This window comes from Tamandua tetradactyla, chromosome 11 (assembly GCF_023851605.1).
Source record: "Tamandua tetradactyla isolate mTamTet1 chromosome 11, mTamTet1.pri, whole genome shotgun sequence".
NCBI lineage: Eukaryota > Metazoa > Chordata > Mammalia > Pilosa > Myrmecophagidae > Tamandua > Tamandua tetradactyla.
Genome location: NC_135337.1, coordinates 58,015,772 through 58,038,359, shown reverse-complemented (window position 1 = coordinate 58,038,359; position 22,588 = coordinate 58,015,772). Strand labels below are relative to the sequence as shown.

The following is a 22,588-nucleotide window of genomic DNA, read 5'->3' as shown; positions in this document are numbered from 1 at the left end:
AAGTCAAATGACTTGCGTAAGTAGGAGGCATTGCCAGCATTCAAACTTATATCTGCTGATACGGCTTGTTGATATATATAGCAAACCATTCAGGTGTGAACGAGACAGAAAATCTGGGTCTGAATTTGGTTGGTCACTAACTCACATTGTGACATACAGATATGAAAAAGAGCCGTACAGCCAAATAGGCTTATCTTTTTCAGAGTCATATAAAGGCATACAGAGGAGGCAGCCTCCCATTTTGCCTGGAGGGTTTAGGGAACACATCATAGAGGAGGTGGAATTAGAAATGATTCTTAAAGAGTTGGCAGTTATTTTGCTTGTAAGCTGGTAAGTATGTTTAGTCTTCTCTGCTTGATGGAAAACAGACTCCTGGAATGGGTTTCTGGCATCTGTTCTTACTCCCTGCAGGAGTATTCCATATTGTCTCTGTGAGTGGGGACTGAGCTGGGGCTCATTGTTATGCATCGGCCTGTGCCCCTCGGGTAGGAGAGGACCTCTGGGCTTAGACTCTACATGCTGTGCTTCGCCGTGCAGATTTTTTGAGGCATAGCATCCAGGCCACTAGCCAGAGAAATGACCCGAGGATCTCATGAAATAGATTTTATTTAAGCAGGCTTATTTTTGTCCTGAGTGGTTGCATATCAAACTCCTTTTGTGCATCTTAGAACAATGAAAAGAATTAATCTTGGCTTTTCTGGGTTTATAGGGGCCTAGCTTCCTATGGAGGCTCCCAGAACCTTGATCTTCCCCTTTCTAGGACGTGGAAAATGTTTCCATCGCTAGCTTCTCTCATGGCACATAGGTTTTTAACCCAGAAGGAGCCCATGATTTGAAGATTTGGCTCGCAGTCCAGCATGACAGGATGTTGTTAGTATGTCTATGTTAGATTTGGGGGTGATGGGGTCAGGAGAAGGGATATTGTCTTCATGCTATGGTTTGAGGTATTTAGTGAGAAAAGTAAACAACCAGGAAGACCAGGACCAGGTCAGACCAGGTCAGGCTGTCATCACAGCTGAGAATTGGAAGAGGTTTTCAGTAGGGCAGTCCAGCTCTGGGGCAGTCCCAGGGCTGCCCAGGCTGGACGTCAGGAATGCTGGGCTAGTCTGGATTTGTCACTCATGGATCTGTGATCTTCTTATCCTCCCCTGTCAGCAAGGGGGATGAACCAGACCATCTTTAAGGCTCTTTCTTGTGATTATGGGTCTAAGGTTTAAATTTTCATATTTAAAGGATCTAAGCCAAGGTAGCATGCATGTTTGTGTGTGTGTGTGTGTGTGTGTGCGTGTGTGCGAACATGGAAGAGGTAGGGAGAGTTTACAGCCTGAGGACCACCAGGTATTCTTGTAAAGGAGGGTTGAATAATGAGGGGGTAATGTGAGCTGCAAAACCCTGCTCTGAACTGACCACACTCTGAGGAGAAGCCCTAATCTCTAATGAATTGAACAAGCCCACCCTGTGATGTGCCTCCTCCATCTGCCAGGCTGGGGCAGAGCCAGCTTTCTTTTTGGCTGCCAGCCTAAGGGTAATTATCACCTAACCAATTAGGTTCTGTCATTGCTGTGTGCACCTGTAATGGAAAAATCACTGGGATGTCTAGTTACAGAGTCACGCCGAGGGGGTCTCCCTCCACCTCTGGCTTCTTCCATTCCCAACTGCAGGTCTGCGTTCTGTCCAGCAATAATGTCAATAGCTTAGAGCCTATGTGGTGTCCTTGTGTCTCAGGGATTTATGTGTTCAGGCTGGAGACTTTGCAAATATACGGTGCTCTTACACAATTGGTGGTAGTGGGGATATCAAATTGCCCAGTGACTTAATGCACAAGAGTGTGTATTATTTCATTAAAAAATTGTAACACTATTTAAATAACATCATGTTAATTTAACTTCAGGGTCTGAGTAACGTTTTAGCTGCATGATCTTCTAAAATGTATCTATGCATTCCCAAAACATGTATGAAACACCTCTGTGTTACAGCAGTGCTAGAAGCTGTGGCTGCCAGAGTGACCTGAATTTGATCTGCTTCAAGGGGTTTATAACTTTAGGGGGAGACAGACATAAAAAGTAATCATTATAAAACATACCATATAGCATGATATAGTGTGCTGGGTCTTTTGACAGTGGTAGGGACAAGTTACTCTGAAACACAAGGGAGAAATAATAGGTGGATTTACTGAAATGTGTATGCATATGTGTGTGTGTGTGTAACAAACAAGCCTTCACTCAGCGGAGGTAAGGATGCAGCTGAGACTTAAAGGATAAGTATGGACTTATTAGGTGGCAAGTGTGAGCATTGAATTCTATAATTTCAGGCAAAGGAATAGAATTATTGAGTCAAAGAATATATACTGTGGTGGTTGGTACTGAGGAAAGGATCATTCATTCATCAAATGGTTATTCGTCACTTACTCTGTGCAAGCACTGTGGCTGGTGCAGTTGGAGTGATGAACAAGAAGGATGAGTCCCTGCCCTCACGGATTTTGCATTTTGGTTGGGGAGATAGACCAAAGGTAAGTAAAAAGAATGAGCAAGATGTTTTAATTGTAGTCTTTTTAGTTTTCTAGGGCTGTTACGACAAACAGCAGTTTAAAGAACAATAACTTAATGTCTCATGATTTGGAAGCCTGGAAGTCCAACATGAAGGTATTGTCAAGTCTTGCTTTCTCCTGAATTCTGCACCATTCCAGCAATCGTGGGTCAAATGGAGATGGCTCTCTCTTGGTCTCTACTCCTCTGGTTTCTGCTGACTTCTGGCTTCTGACTGATGGCATCCGAATTTCCTCTGATTATGAGGACGCCAGTCATATGGCTTAAGCCCACTCTGATTCAGTTTGGCCTCATTTAAATACAATCTAGATCCTGTTCACGAATGAGTCCACACCATTACTAATGATAGCATCTCCCAAGGTCCTATTTACAAATGGACTCACACCCACAGGACGGGGGTTAGGATTTCAACATGTCTTTACAGAGGACATGTTCAATTTCCAACATCAAGCAAGTCATCAGTCAGAAAACAGAGATCAAAACTGTGTTCAGTTCTATAAAGGAACCTTAAAGAGACCTGAGACAGAATTGTGGGGGAGATTTGGAGGTAAGGGAGGTGAAGTTACACTGACACCAGCAGGACGAGAAGCTCATTATGAGAAGAATGGACAGGAGAGCACCACAAGAAAGAATGAGTAAGACCATATGGGAGAGGGAATTCTTTGAAGGACAGGGCGAAGGCTAATATGAATGAGGTAATGAGAGAGGAGGAGAGTGGCATAAGTGAGGCTGAAGGGAAGAACTCTAGGCAATCCTACCCTCACCGGCCTCCTCATCTTATGAGTCTGCTTCCTTAGCTCTCAACCACCCAAACCAAGCTTTTACAATAAAATCCAAATTCCACTCTGGTGCCACTGACTTCCCCCGACCTCATTTCCTCCTACTTTCCTTCTTGCTCATTGCCTTCCAATCATACTGTCCTTGAGTTTATGGAACTCTCCAAGCATACTCCCATACAGAGATTGTGCACCTGCCTTTCCTTCTGCCTGGAAAGTTCTACCCCAATCGTTACCAAGATTCACTCTCTCAGTTCATTCAGGACTTTCTTCAAATGTCATCTCCTCAAAGAGGTCTTACCCTACACCCTCAGTAGAGTAGATATATCCATCCCCTCATACTTTATCACTTTGTCCTGTTTTATTTCTATAAAACTTAATTATCATTACCAGATGTTTTCATACGCATTTCCTTATCTATCCATTCATCTTCTCTGTCTTCCACTGGAAGGTAAAATTCATGAAGTGCACATGCCAGGGCAGGGTCAGCTTCATGGGTGTATGACCTGTACAGCCGCACAGGGCCCCATGCTCAGAAGGGCTCTATGCTTGATTTAATGTATTGCTGTCATGAAATCCTTAATATTTTATCTTAAATTTGTGCATCGAAGTCCTATGGGATAATGGAGCGTGCACAGAGGAGAGGACAGGCAGAAGAGATACACTGGGCAGTAGCGCACACATGAATTTGTGGTCCAGGAGCAAGGTCCACACGCACAGTTGTGCTGAAGTGTCCAGGGCCAGGGCCAGGCTCAGATGGGTGAAGGCAATAGTGGCAGCAGCAGCAGAAGCAGCAGTGATCATAGCGATAAGAGGGAGTCTCTGCCTGGAGGCAGCTCCAGGACCCTCGATGGAAGAATGGCCAGCCCATCCATCCCTGGAGGACATTCCTGAGGTTTCTACACAAATATTAACTTTGTGGTCTAAATGCTGGGACAGGAACTTCTGGTGCTCAGGTAGTAAGTTTTGTCAGCAAATAATTATGAAATAAAAGCACCTACATGGACATTGCAGAAGGAGAGCTGAGCGTTATTAGAATTCTTCAAAATTTGAAATCTCTGGTTTTGAAAACTGCTGCAGCATTGCAAAGCAAGCATCCATAAGCTTAGAAATAGAAGCTAAGGTTAAAATGATTGCATTTGATGAAAATTACACCATCTTCACGCAAAGCTTCAGATGAAGTGATTATTAAAAAGGAAGATAATTTAAAAATTAATTTTTCCTTGTAACTGGAGATACAGTGATTGAGAGCATCAATAGGCGTTTTGAATTACATACAAATCATGAAGCACTTTCCATTTCTTTTTTTTTTAATACTTTCATTTCTTATAAAACCTTCACAAGTTATAGGAAGTCTGAGGAAACATTAAAATGCCACTGTATAAATTTACATTCAAAATTAAATTCAGGGGCAGGCCATGGTGTCTCAGCAAGCTGACTTCTCGCCTGCCATGCCAGAGACCCAGGTTCGATTCCCGGTGCCTGCCCACGCAAAAAAAAATTAAATTCAGACTTAACATGGAACTCATTTATATGATGAGTCAAATCTTTTTGGAAAAATGCTGCCATAACAATAACTATTTCTAGATATAATAAAATTTATATTTCTAAGTAATTTGTCAGAAATTTATCCTAATATCGTAGTTTATAAAATACTCTTTACAGCTCTACCATCAGAAAGCTCCTTTACAAAATCAAAAATTATTTGTAATTTTGAATTTGCCAAGAATGACCAATATTTATTCAATTATATTGATTGGAATGAAATTGCTAGAAGTATAAATTTTGATGTTCTGATAACTAATTAGCATAAAAGTGAGCTAGAAAAAAACTTATGATCAAATAATCACTAATAAAATTAAAATTATAAGGCAAAAAATATCATTTTGCATGTTTGGTACATAACACCAAACTTATTAACTGGATGACCTTAAACAAATTAGTTCACCTCCTATGCCTCGTTTTCTTCATCTTCAAAACAGAGCTAATACCAGCACCTACATCAAAGGTTGGGAAGATCAGATGAGTTAATATCTATGTAGAGCTCCTAGAATAGGCACAATCAGTGCTTCTATAAATGTGTTAATGTTATTAACTCATCCACTGTTATTGGCAACTTAGTCATTTCCAGTCCTTCACTATGTTAAACAATGCCGAAATGCCTTCTCTTAGATTGGAATCCTTATTCACAGCCTTAATTATATTCTTAACATCGGTGTCAATTACAGATCTGTTCTGATTGCAAATGACAGAAAATCCAACTCAAACTGACTTAAGCAAGATAGATAAGTAAATAAATATATAACTAGATATATCACTAATTGGAGGTATTGGGCCACACATAACTGGAGTCTCGGCTAGAGCTGCTGCTGCTTGACCCAGCTACTGAAATATTTCCAGGAGGACCCAATGCCTTCCTTCTTCGCAACTTCATCCTTATCCGTACTGGATTTATTCTTAGACTTTACAGACAAGATGTCAGCCAGCAGCTTCTAAGCCAAGTACTCCTGGATTCAAACTCAACAAAAAAGGAGGGACAGTTTCTCTTTCTCTAAGTTCCAACAAGAATCCTGGACCTACTTGATTCATATGGACCATTTTAGGTCATTTTAAATCACCTACTTTGGCTCAACTGCTAGAAAGCTAAGCACTGAATGACTTAGCCCTGGAGATTTAAGCCACACCCAGATCACATGAATTGGTAATAGAGAAAAAGTGGCTTTATGAAAGGAATTTGAAATATTAAGAAAAACCAAGAGAAAGGATGCTGTGTGGCAAAAAAAAAAAAAAAAAAAAAAAAAAAGAGGTTCTACTGATTAATGCCTTAGATGTTGTCAAAGGGAATGTACATCTTTAAAATTCTTGATACATTTTTTTTTCCCCAAGAACATTGTACTCATCTGCTTACTCACTAACAATATGAGATGAACCATTTTCTGGTACTTGGGCCAAAACTGAATATCATTATAAGAAAAATATTTCTCAATCTGATTGGTGAAAAAAACCATTGAATTTCAATTTGTATTTGCATTACATATTATTTATATGATATTTTTACGTTTATTGGCTATGTTTTCATCTTTCTTCTATTTGTATATTATTAAATTTATGGGGGATCTAGTGCAGATATTTTTCCCTGTTTATTATTCCATTTATAATTTTAATTTTGATATTTTAAAAGCATAGAACAATTTTTATGATTTTTGCAGTAAATCCATTAATTTTTTCCTTTATTGTTTTTGTCTTTGATATAATGTTTACCAAATGTTTTCCATCCTTAGATTATTAAAAGATTTATCTAAATTTACCTATAGTATTTGTATTTTTTACCTTTACATTTAGCCCAAGTGGAATTCATTTCACTTATCAAAAAGAAATGTAAAATTCATTTTTACAAATAATTTACAGTCATCATTTGTTAAATACATCATCATTCCTCATTGATCTGAAAGAACTTTTTTCATACACTCAATTTATCTATACAGTGGGTCTATTTCTAAACTCAAAACTTCAAAACTTACTATAAAGCTGTATCGTAAATTTTAATGTCGTATTTCACTGGTCATAAGTTGTTTTTTTTTCTTTAACATTTTAAGATTCCTGAAATAAAAATGTGTCTTACAAAGAAGATAAAGCATTGTATCCCAGTTAGTAGCATTCACAAATTTAATTTCTTAATGAGACCTGAGAATGGTTGGCCTTGTGATCAGTGACACCTTAGATTCATTAAAGTGTGATGCATGAAAATGTTAATCTGACTTTCCTATGCTTCTTTCCCCGCATTTTTCTATTCTTGCCTATTTACTCTTCCAGATGAATATTAAAAACACTTTGTCAAATTATTTTTTAAATTGTGCTATATTTCTAGGTAATTTTTGGAGAATCATCATTTTAAAAATATTAAATACTTTTGTCTAGATACATGGAATATCTTTACATTTAATAAATTCTTTTTAGTATCATCAATAAAGTTTTGTAGCTTTTTCATGCACCTTTTAAATTTTTTGTTCAGCTTATTAATATCTATTTTGGCATTTTTTTGTGTGCACAACTATGAATGGGCTCTTTATTATACTTTATTTTCTATGATTATTACTACTATATGGAAAAGCTAATTATTTTTATTTACTTGGGTAGACTAAATTTATCCTAGGAGCATAGTTGCCAAAAGAAGAAATTGGGAAAAATTAATAAGCTTCTCATAATTAACTCTACTCCTCCCACAAGTGGTCAAGTGACAGAATAAAGAATATTAATAGAACACACAAATATCTCACCTTAACCATTAGTTTGAATCTTCTTTGCTAACAAAAATCTTGCTGGAAATGTGTCTACATCTATTTGGTGGGGCACGGGAATAACTGAAGCTAAGAAACCTCACAGAGACCCTGACGGTGGCAATCTCAGTCTGGAACACCAGAGATCTGGACTCTGGCATCGGCTCTGTGAGATCCTGCAGGAGACACCCATGTTTTCAGAGCTTCATTTCCTCATCTGTAAAATGATGACTTTGGATCAAATTTTTCCATGATTTCTTACTACACTAAAATTCTGTGAAACTACTAATGAGTAACAAGGTTGACTGTTAAAATTCATCTCCTTTTATTGATCTTGAGCTATCCTTAGTCAGTAAAGGGAAATATTAGAAGATAAGGACAAAGAGAAGGGATTAGAAAAACAAGCTGCCTATATACTCTGTAAATTCAATATTTAATCCTTGAATACATAAGTGTTGTAGAAGAATACTAGACAAAGTCACAGTGTAGGCAGCTATCTTCATGCAGCAGGAACAAAGTAATTTAAAGTCAGCCTCCCATTGACATCTCTTTTTACTCCTGATGATTGCCTGTTTGGTTTTGTTTCAACTGGGCACCAGCCTCTCATAGAATCTGAGAGAAAGGAAAAGGAACTGATTTTGAGAGTCTACTCCATAACAGATACTATCACATTTGTTACTTCTCATTAATCCTAAAACCAATTCAGTGAGTTTAGGTATTTTTAATTCTTCAGATTAAAGTTAAATGCCTACATAAGGCAGGACTTCTGGAATGGCGGTGTGAGGAGCTCAGCAGACTCTCTCTTTAGCAAAGATTAACTGGTTAACATTATAAAAAAATTAAAGTTGTTTATTGTACCTAGAAATTTACCTAAAAGCATATAGAAATGAAGAAACATCTATTAAAGAAAATCTGCTAAATCTCAGTAAAAATGTAAGAGTCTATAGCATTTCAGCTACAACCAACTCTATACTCCCACCCCAGGTTAAGTGATATGGATGCTGTAAATCAATTGGATGTGGCCAAGGAAGTGGGATCCCTCTCCTCCAGTTCCCAGTCTAAGGACCTTAAGCACATATAATGAATAAGTAGCCTATGCTGACCTAGGGAAAAACTTTAGGAGGACAAGCTAACAATAAAAACAAGAGAAAAAAATATCTGAGCTGGGATATCAGAGACCACACACTGTGGGGAAAAGTAGACTTCACAGAATTAGTCCAGTCAAGGCACTAAATAAATGAACATCACAACAAGCCCCAGAGAAGGGGACCAATACCCATAATTGCTACAATACATTTTCTAAAATGTCCACTTTTCAACAGAACATTACAAGACATTTAACGAAACCAGAGTGTGACTGATACACAGGAAAAAGCAGGTAATAGAAACTACCTTTGAGGAGGCCCAGATATTGGGTTTAACATCAAGATTTAAAAACAGCCTTTATAAATATGTTCAAAGAACTAAAGGAAAGCATGTTTAAAGAATTTGACAGAGGAAGATATGAAAACCATGACTCATAAAATAGAGAATATCATTATATAAAAATGAACCAAATGTTAATTCTGAAGTTGAAAAGTACAAAAACAGAAATGAAGTGAATTTTTCATTTCTCTCAACAGTAGAGTTAAGCTGGCCAGAGAAAGAATCAGTGGAATTGCATATTATGCAATGTGAAGACAGAAAGAAAAAAAGAATTAAAAAAATTGAACTGAGCCTCAGAAAAAATTGGGGCACCATTCAGTGCACCAATATATACATAGTTTGAAGTACTGAAGGAGGAGAGCAAGAAAGGGACATCCAAATCAATAGGCCAAGCCCTTGATCTTGAGACTTGCTCTTGTGAAGCTTATAAATGTAGCAGAGATACTTAACCTACCTATAAGTATGCCTAAGAGTCACCTCTGGAAGACCTCTTTTGTTGCTCGTATGTGGCCTCTTTATAAGCCCAACTCTGCAAGTAAAACCATTTCCTCACCCCTACATGGGACATGACATCCAGGGATGAAAGTCTCCCTGGCAGCATGGGAGATGACTCCCAGGGATGAACCTGGCCCTGGCAACATGGGATCAATAATACCATCCTGACAAAAAGGGGAGGAAGAAGTGTAACAAATAAGGTATCAGTGGTTGAGAGAGTTCAAATACAGTTGAGAGGATACACTGAAGGTCACTCTTATGCATGCTTCAGTTAGACATTGCTACCTATCATAACTTGCTAACCCCCAACCAAAACCACTCCTACCAATCCTAAAGAATACCTAGGGCATTATATAAGATTTTACAAGGGTTCCATGCACTAGAGCATCTTTCCAAAACCTACAACCACCAGATGGGTCCCTGGACCAGATAAATCCTGAAATGCAGAGGGACCAGACTTTCTAGAACATCAACTAGTTCCATCTCCTTATCCCATATTATCAACAGCCCCTTCCAACATGAAAAAGTTAGAATAGGCATAGCCCAAATAGCCCTATAGAGTGGGAGAAAGATCAAAGGAGGTTGGGTTTAAAAAATGAGTATGAGCACTGAATTATTAAACTGATATTTCTTTTATCCTCCAGTACCTTAGAACAGCTACAAATAAAAATCTAAAATTGTGGAATTGTAACCCATACCAAACTTGAAATCTGTTCTACAACTAACGGTTGTCATGTACTTTGAAATTTATTGCTTTTATGTGTATGTGTTAATTAAAAAGAAGGAGGAGTATAACAGAGGACATAGGATTTAGCAAATGAGTATGACTGATGAATCATTATATTATTTCTTTTGTCTCCAATGTCTTGGGCAGCTAGAATCAAAATGAAAAATTGTGGAACTGCAATCCATACCAAACTTTAAAATCTATTCAATAACTACTTGTTAAAGTATACTTGGAAATTTACTGCTTTTTTGTATAGATGCTATATTTCACAATAAAAAAATGAAAAATAAATAAATGGATGAAAACTGCCCAAATTTGATGAAAAGCACAAATCTATACACCCAAGAAGCTCTACAAACTCAAAGTAAGATCAACACAAAGATATCCTACCCAAGACTCATCACAGCCAAAATATTGAAAGCCAATGACTCACCATATGCCAGGGAACCACAACAAGATTAGCAGCTGACTTCTGATCAGGAACAAAAATATATGAGGGTTCCTCTTTGTAGCTTTTGAAGTTGCCACATTTGGGGGTTGTGCAGGTAGTCAAGGAAACAATAAAATATAGAATACAGGATAGTTTGATAAGAAAGTACAGGATTTCTAGCCATTAGTGGACGGATGCCAGGAAAGACAGGGGACTAATTTTTTTTTGTTTTTTATTATTTTTAAAGCCTTTTAAATAGTATAATATAACATACATACAAAGCAAAGAAAGAAAAAAGCAATAATTTTCAAAGCACACTTCAACAAGTAATTATGGAACAGATTCCAGAGTTTGTCATGGGCTACCATTCCATCATCTCAGGTTTTTTATTCTAGCTGCTCCAAAACACTGGAGGCTGGAAGGAATATTAATATAGTAGTTCAACAGCCATACCCATTCTTAAATCCCATTTTCTCAGTTATATCTCCTCCTGCTCCTTTAAACCTTCTGCCAATCTATAGGGATATTTGGGCAATGCCCATTCTAAGTTTTTCATGTTGCAAAGGGTGTCCACACTAAAGGATAGGGAGATGGGATTAATTGTTAATCTGAGTTTTCAGGATTTATCTGACCTAGGAACCCTCTAGGAATTATATGTTCCAAGAAGGCAAGCCTAGTGCACTAAACCTTTATAGAGTCTCAGTTTGAGTCCTAGGTGTTCTTAAGAGTCAGTAGGAGTGATGTTGATTGTGGTTTAACAAACCATGGCAGTTAGCACCATCTAACTGAAGCTTGCATAAGAGCAGCCTCCAGAACAGCCTCTTGACTCTACCTGAATTCTCTTGGGTCTCTGATGCCTTACTTTATTACACTTCTATTCCCCTTTTGGTCAGGAAGGCATTGCTAATCACATGGTACCAGGGCCAGACCCATCCTTGGGAATCATGCCTAAAGTTGTCATGGAGACTTTCACCCCTGAATATCATGTCCCATATAAGGGGGAGGGTAATGATTTTCCTTGCAGAGTTGGGCCTAGAGAGAAAGAGGCCACATCTGAGTAACAAAGAGTCTTCCTGGAAACAACTCTTAGGTCTTGTTATGAGTAGCCTTAGTTTCTCTCCTACAGAAATAAGTTCCGTAAGAGCAAGCCTCAAAATCCAGGCCTTGGAATATTTTCTTGAGCATCTCCAATGGCTTGGGGGCGGGGGGTGTTCCCGGGTTTCCCAGATTGGAGGATTTAATAGTTCTCTCTCTATATATTTCCCCCCTTCAGATCCTCAGAGGACTCTACCAATACTTTTTAATTATTAGCCTACCATAGTCTGAGAGGTATCCTGGTATTATATTAAACTATAGAGAATTACAAGGCCTCATTCTCATTCTGGATTCCAGGAGTTTGGGTTGTTTAAATGAGCTATCCAGAGAGGTTGATGTAGATTATGTGTTCAGAAAATTTATGTTCTAGATATAATAAACCCCTGCCTTTGATCTCATACAGCAGCTGAAGGTCTAGAGTACATATACTATCATCCCTTACCCTGCATTCTAGTTTATCTTGAACACAGCCATACTGGCTTTCTATCAACTTTAATTGAGGCCTGATCTCTTTTTTGGTTACTCTAACTGTTATTAGACATAGCTATGCTAACCTTCAGGGCAGCAGCACTCCATTTCTGGGACCTAGGTGTCCAGAGCTACTTAAATTTTTAGGGAAATACCAGCTGATACACATGTAGCTCAGTATCTCAGAATCTAGAAATATATACAAATTCAGACCAAATGTGGCTGCTATAAGGGACCTACAATCTAAGCTCCCATTTTCTCATATTGTCCCTCTTTTTGGTAGCCACACCAAATTCCATCATATAAATATATCACTATTCACCATTGTGCTTCTCAGTCATTGTATCCTTCAGCTCCCTTCATTTATTGGGCATCATGGATGATGTCTAAAATGAATAAACCATGTCTTACAGTATCTTTGTTAGGTTGTACAATCAGCAGCATTCTCAAATTAAGCAATTTTCATTGGTTGATAATGGCAAAGAACTGGAAAACACAATGTCACCAACTATCAAATCAAAACTACCTCTTATCGCTTGTCTCTATCCTCTCCCTCCCAGTTAGTGTCCCTGATAGTGCTGTGGAATTGTTGATGTCTTCGTATTAGCTATTGGCCAAAGCATGTATTTTTAGTTTTCCCTCTATATCCATCTATTATTAACTCTTTGTCCATTATCAAACCATTGAAATAGTTCATGTGAGAACTTATTTATAATCATAAATATAATCAGTGGGATGCATGGCACAATATATCCCCTTTCAATCATATTCACCTTCAATTTGGCAATGTTACTTATACACTTGCTAATTATTCACCATCATTTCTATCCATTCCCTTGCATTCTGATTCAACCTCTTTGGGTAGCCTTTCCTCCATCTCTAGCTTTTATGTACCTCTAGGTCTGCTGTATTCTACAGTGTAACCTCTGAGATTAACATTACCAGAGTCATAATAGTGAAATCATTCAGTAGCTATCCTTTCATGTCTGATTTATTTCACTCAACATTATGTCCTCAAGGTTTATCCATGTTGTCATATGTTTTGGGACATAATTTCATCTTACTGCTGCCTAATATTCCATTGTACATATATATCACATTTTGTTTATCCACTCTTCTGTTGATGGACACTTGGATTGTTTCCATCTTTTGGCAATTGTGAATAGTGCCACTATGAACATCAGTGTGCAAATGTCTGTTCATGTCATGACCCTAATCTCTTCTGGGTCAATACTGAGTATTGATATTGCTGGGTCATAGGGCAACTCAATATTTAGTTTTCTGAGGAATCATCAAACTGTCTTCCACAGCAGCTGCACCATTACACATTCGCACCAACAGTGAATAAGTGCTCCAATTTCTCCACATCCTCTCCAACACTTGCAGTTGTCTGTTGTAACTGCCATTCCTATAGGTGTGAGGTGATATCTCATGTCATCTGAATTTGCATTTTCCTCACAGCTAATGAACATGAACATCTCTCCATATGCTTTTTTAGCCATCTGTATTAGCTCTTCAGAAAAATGTTTATTTATATCCTCTACCCCATCTTATAATTGGGCTGTTTGTTCTTTCCTTGTTGAGCTGTAAAATTTCTTTATGTACACAGGATAACAAGCCTTTATTTAGTGTGTGGTTTCCTAATATTTTCTCCATTATGTTTGCTGCCGCTTTACTTTTTTTTAACAAAGTTCTTCAAGGCACAGAAACTTTTGATCTTAAGGAGTTGTCATTTGCCTATTTTTTCTTTCATTGTGTTTTTAGATATAAAGTTTAAGAGGCTACCTCCTATTACTAGATCTTGAAGATGTTTTCCTGCATTTTCTCCTAGATGTTTTTTTGTGGTACTGGCTCTTACATATAGGTCTTTAATCCATTTTGAATTAATTTTTATATAGAGTATAAGGTGGGGGTCATTCATTCATTCTTTTTGGTTATTGATATCCAATTCTCCCATGTCCATTTATTGAAAAGACTATTATGCCCTAGTTCAGTGGATTTTGGGGCCTTAATGAAGATCAGTTATCCATAAATTTGGTGGTCTATCTCTGTACTCTTGATTCTGTTCCTTTGGTCGATACTTCTGTCTTTGGCTAGTACCATACTGTTTTGACCACTGTGGCTTTATAGTAAGTATTAAAGTCAGAAAATTATAGCCCTCCCACTTTGCTCTTCTTTTTTAAAGGATATCTTGAGTTATTTAGGGTCTCTTCCCTTTCAAATAAATTTTATAACCAGCTTTTCTAAGTCTTCAAAGTAGGTTGTTGGGGTTTTTATTGGTATTGCATTGAATCTGTAGATCAGCTTGGGTAGAATTGACATCTTAATGACAGTCAACCTTCCTATCTGTGAACATGGAATGTCTTTCCATCTATTTAGGTCATTTAAAATTTCTTTTAGCAATTTTTTTTTGTAATTTTCTGTGTATAGTCCTTGACATCCCTTGTTAAGGTTATTCCTAGGTACCTGATTCTCTTGGTCACTATTTTAAATGGATTTTTTCCCCCTTAATTGTCCCTCAGATAGGTCATTGCTTGTGTATAGAAACATTACTGATTTTTGTACATTAATCTTGTATACATTCACTTTGCTGAATTTATGAGCTCAATAGCTTTGCTTTGAACTAATAAATAGCATAGCTTTGCTGTAAATTTCTCAGGGTTTTCTAAGTATAGGATCATGTTATTTGCAAGTAATGAAAGTTTTACTTCTTCTTTTCCTGTTTGAATGCCTTGTATTTCTTTCTCCTGTCTAATTGCTCCAGCTAAGACTTCTAGTACAATGTTGAATAATAATGGTGACAATGAGCATCCCTGTCTCATTCCTGATGCTAGGGGGAAAGCTTTCAGTCTCTCACTGTTAAATATGATGCTGGCTATGGGTGTTTCATATATGCCATTTATGATATTGAGAAAGTTTCCTTTGATTCCTAATTTTTGAAATGTTTTTATCAGCAAAGGATGCTGGATTTTGTCATATGCTTTTTCAGCATGAATCGATATGATCATGTGATTTTTCCCTTTTGCTTTGTTAATGTGCTATGTATATCATGATGCATAATTCTTTTACCATGTTGTGGTTTTGATTTGTTAGTATTTTGTTAAGAATTTTTGAGTATATGTTCATTAGGGAGATTGATCTATAGTTCTCCTTGTTTATAGTGTCTTTATCCAGTTTTGATATTAAAATGATGTTAACTTCATAAAATAAATTAGATAGCACATTACTTTTTCCTCAAATTTTTTTTGGAAGGGTTTAAGTAGGATTGGTGTTAGTTTTTTTGGAGTGTATGATAAAATTCACCTATGAAGTTGGCTGGTCCTGTGTGTGTGGTAAGATTTTTGATGACTAATACAGTCTCTTTACTTGTAATTGGATTGTTGAGATCTTCTATTTCTTCTCAAGTCAGTATAGCTAATTTGTGTGTTTCTAGGAATTTGTCCATTTCATCTAAGTTGTCTAGTTTATTGGCTTATAGTTGGTCATAATATTCTCTTATGATTTTAAAAGTTTCTTAATGATGTGGTAACAAGTCCCCCTCTCATTTCTGATTTTGCTTATTTGTGTCCTCTCTCTCTCTTTTTCTTTGTTAGTCTATCTACAGGTCTTCAATTTTATTGATTTTCTCAAAAAAAAACCCCCAATTTTTGGTTTTGTTGATACTTTCTATTGCTTTATTGTTCCCTAGTTCGTTTATTTCTGCTCTAATCTTTGCAATTTCTCTTCTTTTATTTGTTTTGGAAGTTATTTTGCTGTTCTTTCTCTAAATTCTCCAGGTGAACAGTTAAATACCCAAGTTTTGCTGATTCTTGTTTTTTAATATAGGTATTTAATGCAGTAAAGTTCCCTCTTAGCATGGCCTTTGCCACATCCCATAAGTTTTGTTATGCTGTATTCTCATTATTATTCATCTCCAGTTATTTACTGATTTTTCTAGCAATTTCTTCCTTGACCCACTGATTATTCAAGAGTGTGTTGCTTAATCTCCACATATTTTGAAAACTCTGGTTCTTTGGTGATTATTAATTTCCAGCTTCATTTTACTGTGATCAGAGAAAGTGCCTAGGATAATTTCAACCTTATTAAATTTATAAAGACTCAGTGTCCCAGCATATAATCTATCCTGAAGAACATTCCATGTGTGCTAGAAAAGAATATTTCCTGGTGCTTTGGGGTCTAATAATCTAAATATGTCTATTAGATCTAATTCATTTATCCCATTGTTTAGGTTCTTTATTTTCTTGTTGATCCTCTGTCTGGTTGTTCTATCTATAGTGGAGAGTGGTCTCCCACTATTACTGTTGAAATGTCTATAGCATCTTTCAGTTTTTCCAATTTTTTCCTCACGCACTTTGGAGCTCCTTGATTGGGGGCATAAACATTTATGATTGTTATTTCCTCTTGGTGAATTGTCTCTTTTATTATTATGTAGTGTCCCTTTTTGTCTTTTATGACATCTTTACATTCATTTAAAGTCTATTTTATCAGATATTAGTATAGCTACTCCTGCCTTCTTTTTGTACAGCTTGCATAGAAGATCTTTCTCCATCCTTTCATTTTCAGTCTGATTGTGTCCTTGAGTCTAAGATACGTCTCTCGTAAACGGCATATAGATGGATTATATTTTTAAATCCATTCTGCCAGTCTGGATGTTTTAATTGGTGAGTTTAGTCTGTTAATATTCAAAGTAATTACTGTGAAAGCAGTTCTTGACTCTATCATCTTATCCTTTAGTTTTCATTTGTCAGGTCTACATATTCTTTTTCTTCTCTCTCTTTCCATCCTTTAAATTACTGTTACTCATATACTTCAATTCTGTGTTCCCCTTCAGACCTCCCTCTCCTGGTTTTTTTCAGCTGATAGGACTCTCTTTAGTATTTCTTGTAGGGCAGGTCTCTTGTTGGCTAGTTTTCTCAATCTTTCTTTGTCTTTGAAAATTTTAAGCTCTCCCTCAATATTGAAGAATAACTTGAATGTATAAAGAATTCTTGGCTGAATGCCTTTCTCATTCAGGATCTTAAATATATTATACCACTGCCTTCTTGCTTCCAATGTGCCTGTTGAGTAGTCCGAAGGAAGTGTTATGTGTTTCCCTTGTATGTAGTAGATTATTTTTCTAATGTTACTTTCAGGACTTTTGTTTCTCTTCAACATCTGACATGTGTCTTAGAGTAGACCTATTCAGATTGATTCTATTTGGAGTTCATTGAGCCTCTTTGATTTGCATATTTATGTCTTTTATAAAGGTTGGGAAGTTTTCCCCAATTTTATCTTCAACTAAATTCCCCAGCCCTTTATTCTGCTCTTCTCCTTCTGGGGCACCAGTGATTCTTGTATTTGTGTGCCTCTTGTTGTCTCTCATTTCCCTAAGATCCAGTTGCATTTTTGTCCATCTTTCTTACCATTTGTTCTTTGGTGCACTCGTTCAATTGTTCTGTTTTCTAGCTCATTTATTCTTCCTTTTGCTTCTTCAAATATGCTATCATGTGTCTCTAGTGTATTTCTAAGTTGGTCTACTGTATCTTTCAATTCTGTGAAATCTGTCACTTTTCTGTTTAACCTCTCAAATTCTTCCTTATGCCTTTCTAGTATCTTCCTGATATCCTTTATTTCTTTATAAATATCCTTGAATATTTGTTCCATATTCTGTGTCCCTACTGGAGTTTTGATTTTGTCATTTGGTTGATCCAGATCTGCTTAGTTCTTCATGTGCTTTGTAATTTTCTGTTGTGTTTGGGACATTGAATCATCTTAACATGGTTATTTTGCAAGTCAGTTTCCTTCACACATCTAAAATTTGTATTTATTTGGTTTTGCATTGAAGGTTTCCTTTTGTACTTGGTTTGTCAGTTATTCTTGCCAAACCAAGGCCTAGATCTCATGTAAGGGGCACAATTCAACTTGAGGGTCTATTAGAAGCTAGGCCGGGGTGCTCTGGTACTTCAGTGGTGGAATGGCCACCTACCATGTGGGACACCTAGACTTGACTCCCAATCCATGCACCCCCCTCAGAAAAAGATAATAATGACAAAATAGAATAAGAATTTAATAAAAATATGGAAAAACAGCATTAAGTACCACCACAAAACATACCTCAACAGTACTAGGCCCCAGAGGCAAAAGGAGACACCCCAAGATTTTTGAACTCGGACTGTGGCCACCAAAAGGAGAGAAAATGTAAGTAAAAAAAGAAAAAATAATAAAAATAAATGAAATGAAATTAAATAATAAATAAAACATGAATTAAGAAATAAAATCAATAAAATATAAAATATTTATAAATGAAAATAAAAATAATAAACAATTATACTCCTAGTAAAAATATATTTAAGAAAAAAATATTAGGGAAAAAAATTAAAACTGAGGCAGATAGGAGTTAGCCTGTCTGCACTTACACCTCTGCCCAGCAGGTGGTGACCCCGAGGCACCGCCTCCCCTCAGGCTGCCCCCTCCCCGACTGCAGCCACAGCCTGCGGTCCCCGGTGGGAATCACGGTAGTTCGATCCACCCCACTCTCCCTGGCCCAACCCCCCCCGTCACTCTTCTCCCCCAAATACCCTAGAGACCCTGTGTGTTTACATACACCCAGGACCACAGTGCCAGCCCTTTTCTCCCCAACCCTGACCTTGTTCCGCGGACAGAAGTGAACTCAGTTCACTCTGCTCTCCCATCTTCCTGGAAGTCATGAATTTGGTTCTATTTCAGTTGTGTAAACGTCTGTGGCCTCCTAGAGAGTAAGTTCCTTGAGGACAGAGACCATATCTCTTCATTTCAGTAGGTTGGGTCCAAAACGTTATGGTTGAGTGAATGGATTTTTGTGATTACCCCAGGAAAGGATGCCAAGAAAAAGATAAAGTTTGAGAACAGAACCCTGGAAGATGTCAGCACATATGGAATGAATAGAGGATGAAGAGTCCACAAAGATGGTTAAATGGAAGAAGGTCAAGGAAACTGAAGAGAGTGGTTCTCCCAAAAGACAGAAGGAGAGAGTCTCAAGAAAAAAAAATGCCATGGTAATAATACTGAATTTATTGAACCTTTACTCATGCCAAGCTCTGTGTGTGGGCTTTCTTTTTGATACTCATAAAAAAATCCCATGAAGTAGTAACTGGGGCACAGAGAGACACAATAAATTGCTCTGAGTCATACAAATGGTCAGCAGGCGAGAAGAGCTTTGAATCCTAGGCAACCGACGGACAGCCTATGCTCTTAAACACTAAACTACACAACTGCCCCACCTCTCAGCTTCACTGAGGAGAAATACCTCCTAACTGGAGGAAACAGAAAAATCCTGTAGAAGAGGTGGCATTTGAGTCCTAAGAGATGGGCTGGACTGTAGCAACAGAGATGGGGAACCATTGGTAAAGTTGCCAAGTTAGTAAATAAAGCTACAGGATGCCCAATTAAATTTGAATTTCAGATAAACAACAAAGGTTTTTTTTAATATACGTATGCTCCCATTATATAGCATTCTCCAGTAAGGCCATAATTTTTACTCTCCTCTGTAAGTTTTCACTTTTGTGCTTCATAGCCCATGCTATCCATATTTATAGGGCACCTTTCCTTTCCTTTCCATGGCTGTTAATGCTGTGCAGCTGGGAAGGGCCATCCCTATTAACTATCACTTGCCCAGCACTTTTCTACCTACAAAATGCATTCACATAGGTAACTTCATTTGATTTACAAAGCAGCCTTGCAGGTAGACAAGGTATGTTTTATTATAGTCCCTCTGTGCAGATGAGAAAACCGAGGCTTGGATTCAAGTTACACAGATTCCTTACTCACACAACTGGAATGCCAGGGTTTTCTGAAGGCAACTTTCATTCGTTTTTCATTAATCTACACTGAGTTCAATCTCAGGCTTTCTTTTTTTATTACTCAATGCACAAGTACTTTTACCCCTTGACCTCTCAAGTTAGCTCCTGACTTAAAGGATACTCTTACTGATCTAAATGTGTAATTTTTATTTTTCCAAAGACTCATATATTCCGTCAAAACAAAAGTCATGTATTGTATGACCTTTTCTTCTTCCTATCATGCACACTGATGAATTTTCCAAAAATCCTAGTTGTATCGTCTTGAAGAAAAGCCACGTAGGTCAGAGAATCCATAAGCTGTATTGATTTCTTGACTGGGTCATTTGCTTCTGTCTGTCGCTGGCTGAAATTGTCTTCTGTTTTTCATGGAGTGTTGAAAATTGCCTGCCTCCAAAATGTGGTCAAATATTCTTCCCTAATATCTCCACTGCAGAGATTTCTTCCAGGTAGGCATTCTCATCTACCACAGAGAGGGCAGCACGATGGCAAGGAATAGGCTAGTTTATCTAATGCTAATTCATTCTTCCACTCCTTTCTTCAACAATTATTGACACCTGCAATGTGCCAGACACAGTGTTATAGAGAGGAGATGACAGATAGAAGGAACATGGGGTTTTCAATATGTTAGAGGAAACTCAATTCTACACAAATACCAGAGCTCAAAGCATAACAGATAAATGCTGTGGAAGTGTAGATGTGGGAGATACTTACCTCAAGTTTGGAAGAATACGAAAGTATAAGTTCCATTTATAACCTTGACTCTTCTCTAAAATGCATACAGCCAGTCCTGATATATTAATTATATGATTGTAGCCTCAGAATAATTACTGTGATTATCTCAAGAATTTTTAAAAGAGCTAAATGCTAATGCAAAAGCTGACAAAATCAATAAGAGGCATTAGAGGAAACTGTTAAGTAGGATGGAGAAGGTTACAAGTTTCTGCCCCCTCCCATCCTTAGCTCCTTCTCTGCTCCATGAGAAACATTGTTGCTTCCTGTTGAAACGGAGCTCGAAGGATATTAAGGAATGATGAAAAAGAAAGAAAGGAAGAAGGAGAGAAAGAAAGACACAGACGGGCTCAGGGAGTCTGAAGCTTGAGTTTACTTCAGACAGACTTCAGACAATTTTATTCTTAACCAGATCCTGGTTATATACCACAGGATGACAATAGGCATGCATGCATTTCCTGAGGAAACAAAGTTCTTATCTTTCAGTGTTCTTCCTTCGTACTTAAAATAACCATTTGGGGTAAACAAACATTCTCTTCCTCCTAGACTGTCTTACATAAATCAGATAACATAAAGCAGCTTACTGCCGCCACCACCCTAATGCCATCTTCTCCCAAGTAGTTCCGCAGGTCTTATGTTAATCCTATCTCCTACAAAACATCATGATTTACTCTCTTTTTTTTTTTGCAATTATTATTTTTTTGGTTATAGCTGTCACAGAATTTGTCTCTTTCTTTCTGTCTTCCATGTCTTATTTATCCTAGTATCCTCCAGCAATCACCATTCCTAATTCATTTCGTGAAATGCCTACCTTTTCATCCTTCATGCCAGCCAGGACAAACTGATCTTTTAAATTGTAATTTGGTAACTGGTATTCAAAAAGCCAGTATTGGCTTGAATAACTCAGCTACAAAGTAATAATACCTTGCACTGATATATCACTATAGTTTCTTAAATAGTTTTTGTGTCTCTCTTTTTTTAAATTTCAAAGATCTTATGACATTGGTTGGCTGTACATTATGAAGACTGTAAGAGAGAAACATGGATCCCAATTGACATTTGATTTAGGGCAAGCCCCTTCTAAGTCTGATTTTCCACCTGGGTCCATTGCCTCCTGCACCAGACCCTAAGATTCATCCCTACCCTCCACACCCCCTTCACAACCACAAATGCATATTAGCCCTTGCTGCTACTTTTAAACTTCACCTTGGGAGGTTTCCTTCCTGCTGGTGGAACTGACCCTCTATAAAACACCTGCCCTCTATAAAAACCCTCTATAAAACACTTACTATACTATCTTTTGGCTTTGGATCTTCTCCAGAGAGTCATCTTCCCTATATTTCTTCTTGGGAGTAATAAATCTTTCCTTAACATATCAACTAGTTGGCTTAACCAACAGGAATTTATTGTATCACTGTTTTGGGGACTAAAAGTCCAAAATCAAGATGTTGACAAAATCATGCTTTCTCTGAAGACTCTAATGTTCTAGTGGTGACTTGCCAGCAATCCATAACTCAGCCTTTCCCTTTATCACATCGTGATCTGCCTCCTATTCCTGATAAGTGTCCAAATTTACTCTGCTTATAAGAACTCCTGTCATAATTGAATTAGGGCTCACCCTGATTCAGTCTGGCCTCTTCTTAACTAACAGGATCTTTGAAGTCCTATTTAATAATGATATCACAGTCACAGGACCAGAAGTTAGGACTTGAACATGTCTTTTGGGTGACTTAATTCAATTTATAACACTACCCCATCCTCTAGCATTCAACTAATGCATTCTTCAGCCAATGCCTAACTGAT

General features: G+C 37.5%; 1 long non-coding RNA gene across 1 annotated transcript in view; it reads left to right on the top strand.

The window, feature by feature from the left end:
• The first annotated feature begins 213 nt into the window (after positions 1-213).
• The window catches only part of LOC143649535 (uncharacterized), a 46,840-nt gene continuing 24,465 nt past the window's right edge, over positions 214-22,588 (top strand). Inside the window, exons 1-2 of the long non-coding RNA XR_013159090.1 lie at positions 214-330; positions 2,556-2,642. This is a non-coding gene — a long non-coding RNA (uncharacterized LOC143649535). The remainder of the gene's footprint in view (positions 331-2,555; positions 2,643-22,588) is intronic.